The sequence below is a fragment of the Hordeum vulgare genome, chromosome 3H (genome assembly GCF_904849725.1).
Source record: "Hordeum vulgare subsp. vulgare chromosome 3H, MorexV3_pseudomolecules_assembly, whole genome shotgun sequence".
Taxonomy (NCBI): domain Eukaryota; kingdom Viridiplantae; phylum Streptophyta; class Magnoliopsida; order Poales; family Poaceae; genus Hordeum; species Hordeum vulgare.
This window is the reverse complement of record NC_058520.1, coordinates 462,738,312-462,753,934: the sequence shown is the minus strand read 5'-3', so window position 1 is coordinate 462,753,934 and position 15,623 is coordinate 462,738,312.

Here is a 15,623-nt window from a genome sequence, read left to right as displayed (position 1 = left end):
CTACTGCTGTTACTCTGCTGTCACTACTGTTGTTCCTTGCTACTGCTGTCACTACTGCTGTTACTTGCTACTTTCCTGTTACTTGCTGCAACACTTTTACTGGCGCCATTGATAAAACAAGTCAGGAATAGTCTGTCGTCAACAGATTCTTTTCTAGCACCGTTGCTATCATACCACTTTGCTAGTGATACTTTGCTTGCAGACACCGTTGCTAATACTTGAGAATATTCTTTCGCTTCCCCTTGTGGCGAATCAATAAATTAGTGTCTGCAAGATTAGTAAAGTATCACTAGCAAAGTATCTGTTGACGGCAACAAGGGGAAGCGAAAGAATATTCTCAAGTATTAGCAACGGTGTTTGAAAGCAAAGTATCACTAGCAAAGTGGTATGATAGCAACGGTGCCAGAAAAGAATCTGTTGACGGCAGACTATTCCTGACTTGTTGTATCAATGGCACCAGTAAAAGTGTTGCAGCAAGTAACAGCAGTAGTGATAGCAGTAGCAAGGAACATCAGTAGTGACAGCAGAGTAACAGCAGTAGCGACAGAGCAACAGTAACAGCAGTAGCGGCAAAGTAACAGTAGTGATAGCAGTAGCAGCAAAGTAACATAGCAAGGACCAGTAGTAAAATACTCGTAGGCAGTGGATCGGTGATCGATGAGTGTGACGGATGTGATTCATCATGTAACAGCTATAACACGGAGAGATAAGTAACTAGCTCCGTTCATCAATCTAATGTAGGCATGGATTCCGTATGTAGTCATACGTGCTTAGGGAAAAGAACTTGCATGACATCTATTGTCTATCCATCCCGTGGCAGTGGGGTCCTAATGGAAACTATGGGATATTAAGGTTCTCCTTTTAATAAAGAACCGGACCAACGCATTAACACGCGGTGAATACATGAACTCCTCATACTATGGTCATCTCATGGAGTGGTTCCGGCTATTGTCACTCCGGGGTTGCGGGGTCATAACACATAGTAGGTGACTACAACTTGCAAGATAGGATCTAAAACACACATATATTGGCGACAACATAATAGGTTTAGATCTCAAATCATGGCACTCGGGCCCTAGTGACAAGCATTAAGCATAGCCAAGTAGTAGCAACATCAATCTAGAACATAGTGGATACTAGGGATCAATCCCCGTCAAGAACTAACTTGATTACATGATAGATCCCATCCAACTCATCACCGTCCAGCAAGCCTACGGTGAGATTACTCACGAACGATGAATAGCATCATGGAATTGTCGATGGAGAAAGGTTGACGATGACGATGGCGACGATTTCCCCTCTCCGGAGCCCGAAACGGACTCCAGATCTGCCCTCCAGATGAAGAACAGGATGTGGCGCCGCCTCCGTATCGCAAAACGCGATGAATCCTTCTCCCTGATTTTTTTCGGGCGAGACGGAGGATATAGAGCAGAGTTTGGGGGCAGTGGTGCCACATGGGCCCCATAAGCCCTCACGGCGCGGCCTAGGGGGGTGGTCACGGCCCAGGGGCTTGTGGCCCAGTGGCACACCCCCTCCGGTGGATCTTTGCGCAGGTATTTTTCTTTTATTCCAGAAAAAATCTCCGTAAATTTTCAGGATGTTCCGAGAACTTTTATTTCTGCACAAAAACAACACCATGGCAATTCTGCTGAAAACAGAGTCAGTCCGGGTTAGTTTCATTCAAATCATGCAAATTAGAGTCCAAAACAAGGGCAAAAGAGTTCGGCAAAGTAGATACGACGGAGACGTATCAACTCCCCCAAGCTTAAAGCCTTTCTTGTCCTCAAGCAATTCAGCTTGCTTCTTATGGGCAGGGAAATATTTTTCAGAGAAGTAGTAGACCATATCCTGGGGGCTACGCACACAACCAGGAGCAAGAGAAGTGAACTAGGTCTTAGCATCATCCTTTAGCGAGAAAGGAAACAGCTTGAGGATATAGTAGTGGCGGATCTTTTCCTCACTAGTGAATAGGGTGGTTGTATCGTGCAGTTTGGTAAGATGGGCTACAACCGTTTCAGACTCATAACCGTGAAAAGGATTAGATTCGACCAGAGTGATTAACTCGGGGTCGACAGAGAATTCATAATCCTTATCGGTCACAAAGATAGGCGAAGTAGCAAACTTCGGGTCGTAGTTCATCCTAGCGTTCAGAGATTTTTCTTTCCACTTGAGCAGTAGTTTCTCAACATCATAGCTATCCTTACACGCAAGAAAGTCCTCAGCTATCTCTCCCTCCATAACATAGCGCTCAGGCATAACAGGCAATTCAGGCATAGTAGCAGGTTCTACTTCAATAGTATGAGCAGTTTCAGAAGTATCATCACATCTAGCAGCAACTCTAGCAATTTGTGCATCAAGGAATGCACCTAGTGGCAAAGAAATATCAGGCATAGCATCATGGGCAGCAGAAGTAGCATCATCAAGCACAGGCGACATATCAAAATTTCTAGCAGGAGGTGATGTCGCAAACTTACTCATAACTGAAGGTGAATCAAGTGCAGAGCTAGAAGGAAGTTCCTTACCTGTCCTCGTAGTTGAGGGCAAGATTTCAGTTCTTGGATCTTCTGGATTCCTCATAGTGATCAGTAGATGTAAACCCCAAGTGACTCAGAGAATATAGTTGTGCTTCCCCAGCAACGGCGCCAGAAAATAGCCTTCATGACCCACAAGCGTATGGGATCGCAGCAGTTTTCAAGGGTAGAGTATTCAACCCAAATTTATTGATTCGCCACAAGGGGAAGCGAAAGAATATTCTCAAGTATTAGCAGCTAAGTTGTGAGTTCAACCACACCTGAAATGTTAGTGTCTGCAAGCAAAGTTTCATTAGCAAAGTGGTATGATAGCAACGGTGCCAGAAAAGAATCTGTTGACGGCAGACTATTCCTGACTTGTTGTATCAATGGCGCCAGTAAAAGTGTTGCAGCAAGTAAGAGCAAAGTAGCAAGTAGCAGCAGTAGTGACAGCAGTAGCAAGGAACAGCAGTAGTGACAGCATAGTAACAGCAGCAGCGACAGAGCAACAGTAACAGCAGTAGCGGCAAAGTAACAGCAGTGACAGCAGTAGCAGCAAAGTAACATAGCAAGGACCAGTAGTAAAAGACTCGTAGGCAGTGGATCGGTGATGGATGAGTATGCAGGATGTGATTCATCATGTATCAGCTATAACACGAAGAGATAAGTAACTAGCTCCCGTTCGTCAATCTAATGTAGGCATGCATTCCGTATGTAGTCATACGTGCTTAGGGAAAAGAACTTGCATGACATCTATTGTCCATCCCTCCCGTGGCAGCGGGGTCCTAATGGAAACTATGGGATATTAAAGTTCTCCTTTCAATAAAGAACCGCACCAACGCATTAACACGTGGTGAATACATGAACTCCTCATACTATGGTCATCTCCGGGAGTGGTTCCGGCTATTGTCACTTCGGGGTTGCCGGGTCATAACACATAGTAGGTGACTACAACTTGCAAGATATGATCTAAAACACACATATATTGGCGACAACATAATAGGTTCAGATCTGAAATCATGGCATTCGGGCCCTAGTAACAAGCATTAAGCATGGCAAAGTAGTAGCAACATCAATCTTAGAACATAGTGGATACTAGGGATCAATCCCCGTCAAAACTAACTTGATTACATGATAGATCTGATCCAACTCATCACCTTCCAACAAGCCTACGATGAGATTACTCACGAACGGTGAAGAGCATCATGGAATTGGCGATGGAGGAAGGTTGATTATGACGATGGCGACGATTTCCCCTCTCCAGAGCCCATAATGGACTCCATATCTGCCCTTCAGATGAAGAACAGGAGGTGGCGGCGCCTCCGTATCGTAAAACGTGATGAATCCTTCTCCCTGATTTTTTTCCGCGCGAAACGGAATATATAGAGCTGAGTTTGGAGGCGGTGGAGCCACGTGGGCCCCACAATCCCTCACGGCGCGACCTGCGGGATGGCCGCGGCGAGTGGGCCTGTGGCCCACTGGTTTACTCCCTCCGGTGGATCTTTGCGCATGTATTTTTCATTAATTCCAGAAAAATTCTCCGTAAATTTTCAGGTCATTCCGAGAACTTTTATTTCTGCACAAAAACAACACCATGGCAATTCTGCTGAAAACAACGTTAGTCCGGGTTAGTTCCATTCAAATCATGCAAATTAGAGTCCAAAAAAGGGCAAAAGGGTTTGGAAAAGTATATACGACGGAGACGTATCATGTAGTGGTATGTCTTCGCTATGCAAATCGCCATCCAACGTACAGCCCCGCGATCCGTCCCACGAACCGCCTTGTGAGCCGTCCCGATCAAGTGCCAAACGGACGGCACCTCCGCGTTCAGCACACGTACAGCTCGATGACGATCTCCGCCTTCTTGATCCAGCAAGAGGGGCGGGGAGGAAGATGAGTTCACTGGAAGCCTAACGGCGCTCCGGTGGTGGTGGTGATCCTATTCCTGCAGGGCTTCGCCTAAGCTCCGCAGAAATCCGATCTAGAGAGAATTCTAGGAAGTAGAGGTGTCGGGATGCACGTGGCAAAGTTGTATGTCAAAACACCCAAAACCTCTAGTATATATAGGAGGAGGGGAGGGGCCTTGCCTTGAGGCTCAAGGAGCCCCAAGGGGTTCGGCCGATGGGAGAGGAGGAGAGGGACTCCAACTCCAATTCAGTTTGGAGGAGTCCTCTCCTTCCTTCCCACCTCCATCTTCCTTTTTTTCCTTTCTCTCTTTTGGTTTTTTTTCTTCCTGCGCAATGATACGTCTCAAACGTATCTATATTTTTTTATGGTTTCATGCTGTTATCTTGTCTTCTTTTTATGTTTTATGTACCTTTTTATATCTTTTTGGGACTAACTTATTAATTAAGTGTCAAGTGCCAGTTCCTGTTTTTTCCGTGTTTTTGACTCTTTTCAGGTCTGATTTTGGAACGGAGTCCAAACGGAAGAAAAACCCCGAAATGATTTTTTCCTGAACGGAAGAAGTCCAGGGGGCTTTTGGGCCAAGCCAGGTGGGCTCCAGGGAGCCCACAAGCCCCCACTCCGCCACCAAGGGAGGCGGCGGTGGGCAGGCTTGTGGCCTCCCTGGCCGCCCCCTGACCTAGGTCTTGCGCCTATATATTCCCAAATATTCCGCAAAACATCAGGGGAGCCTCGAAAATACTTTTCCGCCGCTGCAAGCTTCCGTTTCCGCGAGATCTCATCTGGAGACCCTTCCCGGCACCCTGCCGGAGGGGACTTTGGAGTTGGAGGGCTTCTTCATCATCATCATCGCCCCTCCAATGACTCGTGAGTAGTTCACTTCACACCTATGGGTCTGTAGTTAGTATCTAGATGGCTTCTTCTCTCTCTTGGATCTTCAATACAAAGTTCTCCATGATCTTCATGGAGATCTATCCGATGTAATCTTCTTTGGCGGTGTGTTTGTCGAGATCCGATGAATTGTGGACTTGTGATCAGATTATCTATGATATATATTTGAGTCTTTGTTGATTTCTTATATGCATGATTTGATATCCTTGTAAGTCTCTCCGAGTCTTGAGTTTTTTTTGGCCAACTAGATCTATGATTCTTGCAATGGGAGAAGTGCTTGGTTTTGGGTTCTGCCATGTGGTGACCTTTCCCAGTGACAGTAGGAGCAGCAAGGCACACATCAAGCAGTTGCCATCAAGAGTAAAAAGATGGGGTTTTTATCATTGGTTTGAGATTATCCCTCTACGTCATGTCATCTTGCTTAAGGCGTTACTCTGTTCTTATGGACTTAATACACTAGATGCATGTTGGATAGCGGTCGACATGTGGTGTAATAGTAGTATATGCAGAAAGTATCGGTCTACTTGTTTCGCACGTGATGCCTATAGAAATAATCATTGCATAGATATCGTCACGACTGTGCACAGTTCTATCAATTGCTCGGAAGTAATTTGTACCGTCTACTTGCTTTTATGAGAGAAGCCACTAGTAAACACTACGGCCCCCGGGTCTATTCACATCCATCGTTTACATCTCCGCTTTTACTTTGCTGTGTTACTTTGTTGCTTTCAGTTCTCACTTGGCAAACAATCTATAAGGGATTGGCAACCCCTTCATAGCGTTGGGTGCAAGCTTTTGTGTTTGTGCAGGATCTTGAGATACTCTTCCGCCGGATTGATACCTTGGTTCTCAAACTGAGGGAAATACTTACCGTCGATGTGCTACATCACCCTTTCCGCTTCGAGGGAACACCAATGCAAGGCTCCAAGGCCACGGGGGAAATCCTTTGCATACTTGCCTAGGAAGTCCCTTAAGGCGTAGCCGTAGCTGAAGGATTCCTGGTGCCGTCGTCACAACTATTTCTGGCGCCGTTGCAAGGGATACACAGCAAAACATCAGAAGTATTTCTGGCGCCGTTGCCGGTGAGGAGAAATCAAGATCTATCCAAGTAGGTCTCACAACTCTTCTCTTGCATTTACTTCTGTTGCTAGTTGCCTCTCGTTTTCCTCTCCCCACCTTCACATTTGCCGTTTTCATTCGCCTTTCGCCTTTGCCGGTTTTCTTGCTTGCTTGTGTGCTTCTTTGTTTGTTGAAGACATCATGTCTGTAAACACCAAATTTTGTGACTTCTCGAGCACTAATAATAATGATTTTATTAGTACTCCGATTGCTCCCGCCACTAGTGCGGAATCGTATGAAATCAACGCAGGTCTGCTGAATCTTGTTATGAAAGAGCAATTCTCTGACCTTCCTAGTGAAGATGTCGCATCCAATCTCAATACCTTCATTGAGCTTTGTGATATGCAAAAGAAAAGAGATGTGGATAATGACGTGATTAAGTTGAAAGTTTTTCCTTTCTCGTTGCGAGATCGCGCAAAAACTTGGTTTTCTTCTTTGCCTAAAAATAGTATCGATTCTTGGGATAGGTGCAAAGATGCTTACATATCCAAGTATTTTCCGCCGGCTAAGATCATCTCCTCACGTAACAATATCATGAATTTCAAGCAACTTGATCATGAACACGTTGCACAATCTTGGGAGAGGATGAAGCTTATGATTAGAAATTGTCCCGCTCATGGCTTGAGTTTGTGGATGATTATACAAATCTTTTACGCTGGCTTGAATTTCGCTTCTCGCAATATCTTGGACTCCGCCTCAGGTGGAACGTTCATGGAAATCACCTTAGGAGACGCTACAAAACTACTAGACAATATCATGACCAACTACTCTCAGTGGCACACTGAAAGGTCGCCTACTAGCAAAAAGGTGCACGCTATAGAAGAGATTAACTCGCTTAGTGCTAAGATGGACGAGTTGATAAATTTGGTTGGTAGTAGAAACGCTACCGTAGATCCTAATGACATGCCACTATCTTTTTTGATTGAGAGTAGCAACGCTTGTTTGGACGTGAATTTTGTTGGTAGGAACAATTTTGGCAACAACAATGCTTTTAGAGGAAACTATGTTCCTAGGCCTTTTCCTAGTAAGTCCTCTAACAATTATGACAATTCCTACGGCAACACTTATGGAAATCATAACAAATTACCCTCTCATCTAGAGAGTAATATCAAAGAGTTCATCAACTCTCAAAAGATTTTCAATGCGTCCATAGAGGAAAAACTACTCAAAATAGACGATTTGGCTAAGAGCGTTGATAGGATGTCTTGTGATATTCATGCTTTGAAAGTTAGATGCGCTCCTCCCAAGATCAACTTGGATGAAACTTTGAAAGATATGCGTATCTCCATGAATGAGAGCAAAGAAAGAACCGCCCAAATTCGGGCTAGACATGAATGGTTTAAAAGGGTGCGTTCTAGTGATGCAAATCACGAAGATCTTAAAGTGCTTTGTGTGTCTCCTTTTGAATCTTTGTTTTCGCGTGTCAAACCTACTTATGGAGGGGCTGGATATGAATCCACTTTGGTTGAAAAACGCCCCAATGATTCGGAGTCCATCTATCTTGATGATAAAGGTGTGGAGAGTGGAGTAGAAGAAGTCCAAATTTTGGGTAGTAATGAAACTCCCACTTTGGATTTCAAGGAATTCAATTGTGATAATTGCTCCTTGTTTGAATGCATTTCTTTGATGCAATCCATTGCAAACTCTCCACATGCTTATAGCCAAAGCAAAGCCTTTACCGCGCATATCGTAGATGCTATGATCAAATCTCTTGAAGAGAAGCTCAAACTAGAAGTCTATATACCTAGAAAACTTCATGATGAGTGGGAACCTACTATCAAAATCAAGATCAAAAACTACGAGTGCAATGCTTTGTGTGATTTGGGTGCTAGTGTTTCCGCGATTCCAAAGTCTTTATGTGATATTCTTGGTTTTCATGAGATTGAAGAGTGTTCTCTTAATTTGCATCTTGTGGATTCAACCGTCAAGAAGCCCATGGGGAGGATCGATGATGTTCTTATTGTTGCAAATAAGAACTATGTACCCGTGGATTTCATTGTACTTCACATAGATTGTAATCCTTCATGTCCCATTATTCTTGGTAGACCTTTCCTAAGGACTATTGGTGCTATCATCGATATGAAGGAAGGGAATATTAGATTTCAATTCCCCTTAAAGAAGGGCATGGAGCACTTTCCTAGAAAGAAAATAAGATTGCCTTATGAATCTATGATGAGGGCTACCTATGGTTTGAGCACCAAAGATGACTATACGTGATTCCATCACTTTCGCCTAGCTAAGGGCGTTAAACAAAAGTGCTTGTTGGGAGGCAACCCAACGAATCTATCCTTTTTCTTTCTGTTTTGTGTTTTCCACACTTTCATAATTCTGTTATGATTGTGTTTTTTGTGTTTCTTTTTGCGTTTGTGCCAAGCAAAACCGTTATGATTAGTCTTGAGGATGATCGTTTGGTCAAGCTGGAAAAGACATAAACTTTCTGCTCACGAAAAGAATTTTCATTTTTTCTGTAAGAGATTTTGAGTTGATTCTTTTTTTTGCTGATTGCTACGCAAATTATTCATACTGTCATAATTTTTCCGAATTCTTTAAGTATCAGAGGTATACGAAACATACAGATTGCTACAGACTGGTCTGCTGTTAACAGATTTTGTTTTTGTTGTGTTGGTTGCTTATTTTGATGAAACTATGGATAGTATCGGGGAGGTATTAGCCATGGAAGATTTAAAGTACAGTAACCCAACATCAGCACAAGTAGAATTTAAGTTTGCTACAGTACCTCCACAGCTCATTGATATGCCTAGTTAATGTGACTATCTTCTCCTTTTTGTCTTGCAACCCCCACCACATTCCACACCATCTATAGTGCTATAACCATGGCTCACGCTCATGTATTGTGTGAGGGTTGAAAATGTTTGAGAAAGTAAAGGTGTGAAACAATTACTTGGCCAATACCGGAGTTGTGCATGATTTAAATTCGTTGTGCAATGATGATAGAGCATGGCCAGACTATATGCTTTTGTAGGGATAACTTTCTTTTGGCCTTGTTATTTTGAAAGTTCATGATTACTTTGCTAGTTTGCTTGAATTATTATTGTTTCCACATCGATAGAAAACTATTGTTTTGAATCTAATGGATCTGAACATTCACGTCACATAAGAGGAATTACAAAGGACACCTATGCTAGGTAGCATGAAAGCATCAAAAATTCATTCTTATCACTTCCCTACTCGAGGACGAGCAGGAGTTAAGCTTGGGGATGCTTGATATGTCTCAAACGTATCTATAATTTTTTATGGTTTCACGCTGTTATCTTGTCTTCTTTGTATGTTTTATGTACCTTTTTATATCTTTTTGGGACTAACTTATTAATTCAGTGCCAAGTGCCAGTTCCTGTTTTTTCCGTGTTTTTGACTCTTTTCAGATCTGATTTTGGAACGGAGTCCAAACGGAAGAAAAACCCCGAAATGATTTTTTCCCGAACAGAAGAAGTCCAAGGGGATTTTGGGCCAAGCCAGGTGGGCTCTAGGGATCCCACAAGCCCCCACTCTGCCACCAGGGGGAGGCGGCGGTGGGCAGGCTTGTGGCCTCCCTGGCTGCCCCCTGACCTAGGTCTTGCGCCTATATATTCCCAAATATTCCGCAAAAAATTAGGGGAGCCTCGAAAATACTTTTCCGCCGCCGCAAGCTTCCGTTTCTGCGAGATCTCATCTGGAGACCCTTCCCGGCACCCTGCCGGAGGGGACTTTGGAGTTGGAGGGCTTCTTCATCATCATCATCGCCCCTCCAATGACTCGTGAGTAGTTCACTTCAGACCTATGGGTCCGTAGTTAGTAGCTAGATGGCTTCTTCTCTCTCTTGGATCTTCAATACAAAGTTCTCCATGATCTTCATGGAGATCTATCCGATGTAATTTTCTTTGGCGGTGTGTTTGTCGAGATCCGATGAATTGTGGACTTGTGATCAGATTATCTATGATATATATTTGAGTCTTTGCTGATTTCTTATATGCATGATTTGATATCCTTGTAAGTCTCTCCGAGTCTTGGGTTTTGTTTGGCCAACTAGATCTATGATTCTTGCAATGGGAGAAGTGCTTGGTTTTGGGTTCTGCCATGTGGTGACCTTTCCCAGTGACAGTAGGGGCAGCAAGGCACACATCAAGCAGTTGCCATCAAGGGTAAAAAGATGGGGTTTTTATCATTGGTTTGAGATTATCCCTCTACATCATGTCATCTTGCTTAAGGCGTACCTCTGTTCTTATGGACTTAATACACTAGATGCATGCTGGATAGCGGTCGACGTGTGGAGTAATAGTAGTAGATGCAGAAAGTATCGGTCTACTTGTTTCGGACGTGATGCCTATAGAAATAATCATTGCATAGATATCGTCACGACTCTGTACAGTTCTATCAATTGCTCGACAATAATTTGTTCACCCATCGTCTACTTGCTTTTATGAGAGAAGCCTATAGTAAACACTACGGCCCCCGGGTCTATTCACATCCATCATTTACATCTCCGCTTTTACTTTGCTTTGTTAGTTTGTTGCTTTCAGTTCTGACTTCGCAAACAATCTATAAGGGATTCACAAGCCCTTCATAGCGTTGGGTGCAAGCTTTTGTGTTTGTGCAGGATCTTGAGATACTCTTTCGCCGGATTGATACCTTGGTTCTCAAACTGAGGGAAATACTTACCGTTGTTGTGCTACATCACCCTTTCCGCTTCGAGGGAACACCAACGCAAGGCTCCAAGGCCACGGGGGAAATCCTTTGCATACTTGCCTAGGAAGTCCCATAAGGCGTAGCCGTAGCTGAAGGATTCCTGGTGCCGTCGACACAACTATTTCTTGCGCCGTTGCAAGGGATACACAGCAAAACATCACGCAACAGCCCACTTAGGCTGCCCAACAGCCCATCAAGGGTTGGTCTGCCACCCTAGGGCCATTGGACTCTCTCCCGGGTGGGTGGGCCCCTCCTGGTAAAACTCCAGAACCCATTCGTCACTCTCGGTACACTGCCGGAAATGCCAGAAATCTTTCCGGAGATCAAATGAGACAAACCTATATATCAATCTTCATTTCCGGACCATTCCGAAACTCCTCGTGACGTCCTGGATCTCATCCGGGACTCCGAACAAAACTTCTGTCACCAGCACCTATAACTCAACTATACCGAAATGTCACTCAACCTTAAGTGTGCAGACTTTGTAGGTTCGAGAACTATGTAGACATGACCCGAGAAACCTCTCGGTCAATATTCAACAGCGGGACCTGGATGTCCATATTGGATCCTACATATTCTATGATAATCTTATCGGTGGAACGTCTATGCCTAGGATTCATATAATCCCGTATACCATTCCCTTTGTCCTTCGGTATGTTACTTGCCCGAGATTGGATCGCCGGTATCCAATACCGGCTTTCAATCTCGTTACCGACAAGTCTCTTTACTCGTTCTATAATACAAGATCCCGTGGCTAACTCTTTAGTCACATTGCTTGCAAGGCTTGTTTGTGATGTTGCATTACCTAGTGGTCCCTGAGATACCTCTCCGTCACACGGAGTGACAAATCCCAGTCTTGATCCATGTCAACCCAACACACACCTTCGGAGATACCTGTAGAGCACCCTTATAGTCACCCAGTAATGTTGTGACGTTTTATACACACAAGGCGTTCCTTCGGTGTCCGAGAGTTGCATGATCTCATGGTCATAGGAATAGATACATTGACATGCAGAAAATAGTAGCAATAAACTTACACGATCATATGCTACGTTCATAGTTTGGTCTTGTCCATCACATCATTCTCCTAATGATGTGATCCCTTTATCAAGCGACAACACTTTGTCCATGGCCAGGAAAGCTTAACCATCTTTGATCAATGAGCTAGTCAACTAGAGGCTCACTAGGGATATTGTTTTGTCTATACATCCACACATGTATTTGTGTTTCCAATCAATACAATTATAACATGGATAATAAACGATTATCTTGTAACAGGAAATTTAATAATATCTATTTATTATTGCCTCTAGGCATATTTCCAACACGGGGTTCCTCACATCCCATTCTTTCATCACCTGATTGACCACTAGATCCGAGTCACCGTATACTATCAAGCGCTGGACGCCGAGTGAGATGGCCATACGCAACCCGTAGAGGAGAGCTTCATACTTTGCCTCGTTGTTGGAGGAATCAAAGTGAATCTGGAGTACATAACTGAGCTTGTCACCCTTCGGGGATATGAGAACTACGCCAGCACCGGAACCATTCAACATCTTGGAGCTGTCGAAGAACATGGTCCGGTGTGCCGAGTGAATCAGAACTAGTTGCCGTTGTTCTACCCATTCCGCCATGAAATCAGCGAGAGCTTGAGACTTGATGGCTTTCTTGGCTTCGAACTTAATGTCACAGTACAACAACTCCATAGCCCATTTCGTCACTCTACCCGATGCGTCCCGATTGTGAAGGATCTCTCACAATGGGGTATCGCTCACGACTACTACAAAGTGATCTTGAAAGTAGTGAGCCACCTTCTTTCTTGACATGTAAATCCCATAGAGAAGCCTCTGGTAATGGGGATACCTCTGCTTGGAAGGGGTCAATACTTCAGAGACGTAATATACTGGGTGCTGGACCTTGTAAGCTTTGCCTTCCTCCTTTCGCTCTACTGTCAGGACTGTGCTGACAACTTGATTTGTAGCCGCGATGTATAAGAGGAGGGGCTCTTTGCTGTATGGAGCAGCAAGAACCGACTGGGTGGATAGCAATGTTTTTTAACTCAAAGAACGCAACTCTGCTTCGGGACTCCACTCGAAGGTGTTCGACTTTTTCATGAGTCGATATAGGGGTAGAGCTTTTTCTCCGAGTCGAGATATGAACCTTCTTAGTGCTGCCAAGCACCCGATAAGATTCTCGACGTCATGCACACGTTCAGGGCTCTTCATTCGGATGATTGCACCAATCTTTTCGGGGTTAATGTCGATTCCCCGTTCGGAAATGAGAAAACCGAGTAACTTGCCGCTGGGACGCCGAATGTGCACTTAGCCAGGTTTAGCTTGATATCGTACCTTCTCAGGTGGCAAATATATCTGCCAAGTCAGTCAACAGGTTGAAACCTTTGCGTGACTTGACAATGATATCGTCCATGTATGGTTCTAAGTTCCGACTGATCTGGTCGAGGAGACACTTCTAAATCATGTGCATGAAAGTAGCCCATGCATTCTTCAGACCGAAAGGCATAGTGATGTAACAGAAACACCCAAACGGGGTGATATAGGCCATTTTTATTTCATCTAGGCCATACAGACGGATTTGATGGTAGCCAGAGTAAGCATCTAAGAAAGACAATCGCTCGCATCCCGCAGTCGAGTCAACAATCTCATCGATGCGGGAGAGTGGGAAGTGATCTTTCAGGCAGACCCAATTCATATGCTTGAAGTTGATACACATGCAGAGTGACTTGTCCCTCTTGGGCACCATGACGACATTCGCGAGCCACTCGGAGTGGTAGACCTCGCGAATGAAGTTGGCCTCCACAAGCTTAACCACTTCCTCGCCGATTGCTTTCCTTTTCTGTGTGGCGGACCGACGCAGATGTTCCTTGACGGGCCGAGCCTTCGGATCGACTCTCAGTCAGAGCTCAGCCAATTCCCTAGGTACACCAAGAATGTCAGCGGGATTCCATGCAAAGATGTCCCAGTTCTCACGGAGGAACTGGATGAGCACGGCTTCCTATTTAGGGTCGAGAGTTGTTGAGATGTTGGTCGGGGCAGCGTTGGGATCCGTCGGGTGGATGCTCACTTTCTTGATTTCTCATGTTGACTGAAAAGCGGACTCAGAAGCTGGCTTCTTTGAGCGCATCAACTCGGCAGGGTCTGTTGTGTTCCGGTACTCGTCGAGCTCAACCACTGCCATTTGTTGGTCGGCGATCTTGGAGCCCTGCTGTAAGCACTCTTCTGCCCTCTGCCAATTTCCGGTGATAGTAATGAATCCCTTTGGCCCTCGCATCTTCATCTTCAAATATACGTAACATGGTCGGGCCATGAAACACACTTAAGCTGGACGGACAAGGTCCACCACCTCGAACGTGAGCTTCTCGTTGCAGAAGTTCTAGTCAGAGCCGAAGACGACGTCCAATGCGATTTGGCCGAGTGACTTGGCCTTCTTTCCAGGGATCACTCTGTGGAACTGCATATTTCTCTCGCCGAGTTTGGACATCGGGATGCCCATCCCCTTGAGGGTGTCGGTGCATATGATCTTCAAGCCACTCCCTCCATCCATCAGCACCTTGTGGAGCCGAATGCCGTCAACCACCGGATCAAAGAAGAGAGCTTGACGATCTGGGGTGGGTACATGGGTTGGGTGATCCGACTGATCAAAAGTGATAGCAGTCTGCGACCACTTGAGGTATGTTGGGGTGGAAGGAGCTGCATTGTTGACCTCTCGGTTGACAACCTTCTGTCGACTCTTGCTTTTGACGTCAGTGAAGATCATCAGTGTTGCCTGAACTTCTGGGAAAGTATCTTTTTCCTCTTCATCTTCCTTATTGGGGTCTTTCTCACTCGACTGATCATCTGTGTATCTCTGGATCAAGAATCTGCACTGTCAAGTGGTATGCTTTGGCACTATAACGTTGCCTTCTTCATCCGTCTTCGTGTGGATTGCACACGGTAGATCAAGGACATCTAGTCCTGACTGCTTCTTCGACTTCTTGGTAGGGAACTGACTCTTGGCCTTCCCTTTGGACTTTCCTGCCGCCAGAACAGCTGCTTGTGCTGGCGGCGTGCACTCAACCTTCCGCTTCTGCTTCCGGTTGGAATTGGCATCGGCATCGACTACTTTGCCTTTGCCGCTGCGAAGGCGGTCTTCTTATTCCCCGTTGGCATAACGGGTCGCTATCTACATCATCTTTCTCATGGACATATCTCATGTCCGACTAAACTTCAGCTACAGCTCTCGGTACCTGACGCTTGCCTTGAAGGCGCAGACTGCTTGGTGCTCGGTGACGTTTTCCACGATGTGGTGGAGAGTGGTCCTGCGCTGGATGAAATCGTGCAAGGACTCACTCGGCTTCTGGATACAATGCTGCAACTCAGAAAGACAAGAAGGGGGCTTGCAGGTGCCCTTGAAGGTCTTGATGAACACTCGGGCCAAATCTGCCCAACAGTATATGCTTGAAGGAGCTAGTTGATTCAGCCACGCATGAGCCAAACCATCCAGCATCAGGGGCAAGTG